This window comes from Myotis lucifugus, unplaced genomic scaffold (genome assembly GCF_000147115.1).
Source record: "Myotis lucifugus unplaced genomic scaffold, Myoluc2.0 scaffold_36, whole genome shotgun sequence".
NCBI lineage: Eukaryota > Metazoa > Chordata > Mammalia > Chiroptera > Vespertilionidae > Myotis > Myotis lucifugus.
The window spans coordinates 2,472,543-2,480,005 of NW_005871084.1; positions in this window are offsets into that span (position 1 = coordinate 2,472,543).

Sequence of the window (7,463 nt, forward strand, 5' to 3'; positions counted from 1 at the left end):
TTGCCTCCTGCATGATCCCCTACCAGGGCCCAGGCCAGGGAGGAGCTTGCAACCAAGATTCGTGCCTTTGACAAGATTTGAACCCAGGATCCTCTAGTCCACAGGTTGACACTCTATCCACTGAGCCAAACCAGCTATGGCACCACTTATTAATTTAAAAATATTTTCCCATTGCTGTGATGCATTACCTCTGTCACTTTTGAGTCAGTCTTTATGCTTTTGATTCTGTCCTATTGGTCTATTTGCCTGTGTCTGCCATCTCTCCATTTACTGCTAAGGCTTTTAAATAAGTCTTGATTATCTGTTAGAACAAATTTCTCCACCTTGTTCTTCTAAACTCAACTCATTTTTTTTGACCCCTTTGTTCTTTCAAGTAAATTTTAGGATTGGCTTGTCAGGTTCCAGATAGGAGAGTGATCTCTGTTGGGATTTTAAAATTAATTTGGAGTAATTTATTGACTAATTGATTACCCAGACTGGTTAGTTGTCAGTCTAATATAACTACTTACCTTCCTGTCTCATGTAACATGATTTATGTCTTTCTACTTGGTTACCAGGTTCCTACCCAAGTGAATGTTTTCCTGCCCCCACACCAAGAGGCCTGATCACACTAGCTATATTAAGAGTTTTGCTTTGTTACTGAGCTAAACATATCTAGATTCCATGATGATGGACTTGTTTCCCTTTTTATGTCATGGCAAACCTCTGACATAAGTTGTTTAATATGCGTTGCCATAACAACCATGCAACTCAGATTTTCTAAGTTAACGCACACACTTGCTATTCTCATTATACCTCAACCAGCTCTGGTGAGGTCAGAATTATTAACATTATAATACCTAGGATTACATACATTTTAAATCCCAAGAGGTGTGGGAAGGCTTTAGTCATGGTATCCAACTTTATCCACAAAGCTCAAAACTTAAAATATCTAAGTGTTCTGGCTTTACAATTTATAGACCTTACTTCACACGTCAAATTAATCTATTTGGTGATGAATAGGAATTTCATTGGAGTTCCACCCAGTATGAATTGATATGGAATGAATTCATAATAACATAACAATGTAGATTAGTAAATAATCCACATAATAGTTAACATTTTTTTTTTGCTACAGAAAAATCTGGGTACTCAATGTGTACTATGTCTAGATTATATAATTGAGCAAAGCAGGTAAGCAAGTGTTTGTGCAATCCAGTAGCAATGAAAAGACAGAAGAAAAGAAAAAATATAATAGAAGCAACAGGCCAATACTGTACTACTAATTCTCCCCGGAGAAAAAGTTCTGTGTCTGGAGAATCTCTTAAAGTCCTTAAAATGCCAGACTTCTCCTCCTTCCCACCCCTATATAACTTTGTTATGCTGTCCTCCTAGTTTGAAATGCTTTCCTATCTCCTCTCCTCTCCTCTCACCCAAATCCAGCAAATGCCTTTTTTAAAAAAATATATTTTATTGATTTTTTTACAGAGAGGAAGGGAGAGGGATAGAGAGCTAGAAACATCGATCAGCTGCCTCCTGCACACCCCCTCCTGGGGATGTGCCCACAACCAAGGTACATGCCCTTGACCGGAATCGAACCTGGGACCCTTCAGTCTGCAGGCCCATGCTCTATCCACTGAGCCAAACCGGTTAGGGTAGCAAATGCCTTCTTGATGTCAAATTCAAGCTTCTCCTCTTCTATGAAGCCTTCCAAGCCAATATTATTCTCTTTCCATTCACAGCATTTGTAATTTGGGCTATATATTTTAGCACTGGATAAGTTTTTTAAGGGCAAAGATCTTATCACACAGGTCTTTGATTTCCATACAGCAAAATAACAGATTCATTCATTCAACAGATTGAGCATTATATACTGAGTTAGGTCCAGAATTACAAAGACACTGATCTGGAGGAGCTCATGGTCTGATGGGGCAACTAGATATGGAAACAGGTATATACGTTCTGATATATACATAAAAGAGGTAAGGCTGCATGTTGTGGGGGCTGTCTGAATCTTACCTGTGTGCTCTAAGAATGGTTCTATTGGATCAACGTGGGAATAATGTACAAGATGCGGTATCCACAGGGAAGTCTGCCAGACTGGTTACCAAGGTCCAGAAGCTAGAAAGCAAGAATGCGATGGGTGCTCAATACCAAGAGGCTAGAAGCCATCATCAAAAGGTATAGAAAGTCAGGGAAACATACCAGAAAAGGCAGGTCAAAATAAGTGGGGAGTCACTCTGGAAAATTACCTATACCTGTTCTGGTTATTTTGGCTGCATAAAAAATAACCCCCAAATTAAGTGGTTTTAAACAACAATCTTAAATTTTGCTCATGAATCTACAATTTGGAAATGGCTTAATAGGGACAGCTTGTCTGTGTTCTACTTGGCATCATGTAAGGGGACTCAAAGTCTGGGAGCTGGAACCACCTGAAGGTCCATTTACTAGTACCTATCTGGTGGTTGATGCTGGGAAGCAGGAATAGCTAGGCTCCTTGGGCTGTCTCTGTGGCCTTTGCGTGTGGTCTCTCCAGCATGGTGACTTCAACGCACCCAGGTGCATTGGCTTCCTATTGCTTCACTGCAAATTACCTCACACTTAGCGACTTAAGCAGCATTCATTTATCTCAGGATTTCTGGTGGTCAGGAGTCTGGACATGGCTGCCCTGGGTCCTCTGCTCAGGATCTCATAAGGCTGCAATTAAGGTGTTGGCTGGGCTGCACTCACTCTCAGCTGGGGGGAAATAAGCTTGAAAGCTCATTCAAGCATTTGGCAGAATTCATTTCCTTGTGCTAGAAGACGGAAAGGGCTGGCTCCTGGCTTGTTGTCAGCTGGAGGCCAACATCAGCTCCTGCCCAGACCCCCGGGGAAGAACACATAGACCCCACCTCAGAGGAAGGAGTGTTGGTCACATTATGAGAAAAGTATGTGAGGATGCACAGCTATTGGGTCACCATCCTCAGAAGATACAGTCTGCCGCTGCTTGCCCTCTAGCCACAACAATTCTCGTGCCTCCCACATGCAAAATACACTTATCTCCTCCTCTTCCTCCCAACCCTGTCTTTGATTTGCTTACCAAGATATGGCATGGGAGAGAGCTGCTGCATGTTCAGAGCCAAGTGGGGGGAAATAAATGAACATAATCTGGGGGGAAAATTTCAAATGGGGGTTTTCATCTGAGCTGACTTTGGAAATGGGACTTGGCTAGTGCTGTATAGGAGCTTGTTAAATAAATGGTATTCCCTTTAGTTTTCTGTGTGTCTGGTTTATCTCGCTGACACGACTATAAACTGTTAAGGGAACAGAGACATTGAGTTTTATGTCTTCTATATTCCTTGAGTAGTGCTCGTCCCAAGAGAGGGACTTGGCTCATTCTTCCTAAATACATGCATTCCTCAATTCTCCTGAGGTCCCCGTGTATAAATTACTGCCAATTCTAAAAAAGTCTAACCTGAAAAGGTGTCTTTTTATCAACCCCACATTCGTAACAGCCCTTTGCACCAGGAAACACTGTGATTTTGCGAAGGTGTCCAATAAATTTCTTCCTTTTAGGAATGTCTCCACAGGAGTGGGAGGGAAAAGGAAAGAGAAGCATGCTGAGGCAGTTGGCTGTGCTCACAGATGCGTGGCTAGCTCCGTGGATTGGTTCTGTAAAACGTCTTCAAGGGCCTTCCTCCACCCACCCCGCCCGCCCGCTGTGGAAGCAACTTCTAGTTTGAGGAGTTGAACTGGTGAGGTGGCTTAAAGAACAGTTTCATTTCTTCCTTGTTTGGAAACACCTCTAAAAGGATGTTTTGAATCTTAGCTTTTTTTTTTTTAATGTTAAGTCAAAGCTAATCCTGAATGAAGCTTTGATAAAAAGGTTTTCCCCAATGCATTCTACCTCCCCATTTTTGCTATTTTTTCCCCTACATTTATCTTGCACCAGAACCATTACAAAATACCCTCCTATATTTTAACCATAGGTTCTACTTCTTCCTCTTAAATTAATACAAATGATGGTAAGGAAATAAATAGAAATCTACTCGCATGAATATGTGAACAACTGATAATTGCTCAAAGCTAGATCCTCAAACTTGACAGTGTCTAAGAATCACCTAAGCAGCTTTGTAAAGTCGCAGATCCCGGGCCTACCCAGGCCCCTGAATGAGAACAAGTGCCTTAGGGACCCCAGCAACAGCTTTCCATGCTCCTGGTGCAAATTTCCTCCTCCTTTTTTACATCCTAAACTTGCATTCAAGAAGAAAAGCAAGCAGGGGGTAGGGCCAACTGATAAGAATCTTTCTTGCTCTGATATCTACGATTCTATTTATTATATCTGCCCACGGTTTCCAAATGTTCATAGCCTCCCTTCCAGATTGGATTTTTCTCTTGAAACCAAGCTGGGCAGCCACATGTGTTCTCCTTTCACAGGTTCTGTTCCCTGTGGAAACACTTCTGATTAAATCCAATTCCCAATTAAAATTAAAATTAGCGTTAGGGATTTTAATAAAAACTAGAGAGGATCCCAAATCTGCTCATTTTCTTTCCCTCTTGGGGTCCTTAGTATTATTGTAGCATTACTGACTCATCTCGATTCCAGAGGAACCTGAGCACTTTAAAAGTTCCGGGATTGAAACTGCCTCTTACTAGCCCTCTGGTCTACAGCTTCTGCACCATCCACTGGAGACCTGCCTTATAGCTCCTGGAAAATCCCCTTGACAGCACTGACTTCAGTGTGTCTGATTATTTTCTATTGTTCTGTGGTAACAATCATTCATTCATTGCACCAACTATTCAAAGGACAGTGGAGGGAAAAGGTGGAGTAAAAGATAGGTCTTTGTTTTTCAGGAGTTTGTATTTGCTCCATCCATAGGGATAGAGGGTGTGATCAGGGATCCACTTCTTTCATCACAAGTAAAGATGGAATTTTGTAACGGTTTCCATTAATTATATGGATCATTAGGGTCAAAATGGACTTAGAGTGTTGATCCCATCATTCGGCAGATGATGAAACGGAGACACAGGGAGATGAAGTAACTTGCCCAACATCACACAGCCTGTCTATTGTCTCCTAATCCACTCTTACTGCTATAGCAACAAGCAAGCTGAAAGAAGACAATACTTGCCAGTCCTTCATATTAAAATCTTCCTGGTTATACAAATAGAAGCTTGGCTACTTCTTTGGTAAAAATTTCCATCATATTTTTTGTTAGGCAATCTAGAAAAAAAATGTTACTCATCACCAACCATAGAACTTTAGAATTTAAGAGACCTTCCCGATCAACCACTCCCTTTAGAAACCTGGCTATAGGGGAGAGGCAGAGGGACACAGGAATCCTGAGTCCAAGTTCACATCTGCTCTGATGCATCTCTGAAAATTTCATCTCAGCGTTGACCCAGAACATGTTTAACGCTTTATTTTTCTAACCTTTGTGTGTTTACACCAGGACAGTGTTGACATATTTTGGTCCTTAGTCCTGGTACATGGTGATGTGTCTCAACAGTGGGCAGGGATGATATTAAAGGGGAAATGGCCTAAAGTTACTTTAAAAATCTCCCTAAGAGGATACTCTAGAAATGAATTTCTTAAGGATTATCTCAGAGCACAAGCCTGCAGCAGATCCAATACTTGATATAATATTACAACTAGTTTAAAATCCATGCACAATGAGAGAGAAAAAGGCACCTCCTCTGTTGACGAAAATGAGCTGAAGAGGACAATGTGTACAGACCACACCATCATCTACAGCCTGGTTACTCAGTGTGGTCAAGCACAACAGCTTGGCCCCACTGGGAGTTTGTTAGAAATGCAAATCTCAGGTTTACCCCAGACTTGCTGAATCGAATCTCCATTTGCACAAGATCCCCAGGGGACACGCATGCAGGTGTAGTTTGAGAAGCATTGGTCTGCAGTGCTCTATTAATGAACAAAGCAGTGGGCAGCAGTAAGGGCCATACGGTGGAATAGCTGGGAAGTCTTGCAACTCAGAGTTCTACTGTTCCATGTGTAGCCCTTGCAAATAACCTAACTTCTCCAAGGATCACCTTCCTCTAGTATAAACTAAGGCTTTGGTTGTAATGAGCTTCTGGCAAAAAGCTTTTTTCAGTCTAAATTGGTAGGACAGTTTGTGTGATGAGAATTGAGTGACATGCATATCACACATTTCGTGCGCCCAATGAATTCTATTAATGAAAACATGAATCACCAATTTTACTCCCACCTACTTCCCTTCCTAGGGAAGAAACTGTATCCATTGTGCAATTCATTGAATTGAGCAGCCTCAGTCTCATTTTCCTGAAAAAAATCCCAAGAGTCAGGCCAGTAAGGGCTTCACCAGGAATCCTGACTCAGGTTGCCAAAGCAGCAGTGTTGCGGTTAAAAGTCAACATGTGACTTGACTGCTTCCTCATTACATTGCTTCAGTCCCTCCCTGTCTGAAGCTTCTTTAATCCGAGGGCTTTCAGCTCCACCTTGAAAGTTTGGACGCATTATTGATCCCAAAGTAAATACTGACTAAGGTGGCGGCAAAGTCAACATATTCTTTGAAAGGCAATTAATCTGGGTGTTGAATGAAATCAGATGTCAGCAACATATACATGTTGTTAACAGTTGTATTATACAATGAGGCTTAGGAGAATTCCTGTCTCCAGGTAGTAACTACATCAGACCAGCTATTCTGGATGAAGAATGGAATCTATGTTTGGCAAGGACTAAGGAATATTTGACTTCATCAATCAATAACTGTTCTCCAACTACTATTGACCTCTGATCAGCAAATCTGACAGCACGGTGAGGTTATGGCAACTGTGCTGCTGGTAAAATGCAAACCTGTTGGTTAAACATTTGCTGAAAACCCTGCTAGTGACCTCTGATGAAAGAGAAGCTAATTTGGCCATGTGGTTCGTGCAGTGATCCGGGGCGTCAGGAGGAAAATTTACATAGTGACAGTTACTCTTGTTAACTCTTCCCAAGAGCCTCAAATGTTTTTTCTTCTCGAGCTTGCTCCCACCTCCACACAAAGAAAGGGTACAAGAATTATTATTTTTCATTCCTTCATCCCCTTTAATGCCTAACATAGTGTTTTGTACGCAGTGCCTACTTAATAAATAAACAAAAATAATAATTAAAAAAACTGTTTAAAGCAGTTTAGGTTCACAGCAAAATTGAGAGGAAGGTACAGAGATTCTCCATATACCCCTTGCCCCGACAAATGAACAGACTCCTGCTTTTATCAACGTGCCCCATAAAAGTGGTACATTTGTTATACAACCTACATTGACACGTCATTGTCACCGCAAAGTCCATGGTTTACATTAGGTTCGCTCTTGGTGGTGTACATTCTATGGGTTTGGACAAATTTATAATGACATGTATCTACTTTTATATTATCATCAGAGTAGTTTCACTGCCCTGAACATCCTCTGTGCTCTGTCTATTCACCCACCCCACCCCACCCCCAGCTCCCAAAACCCCTGACAAGCATGAATCTTTGCCCTGT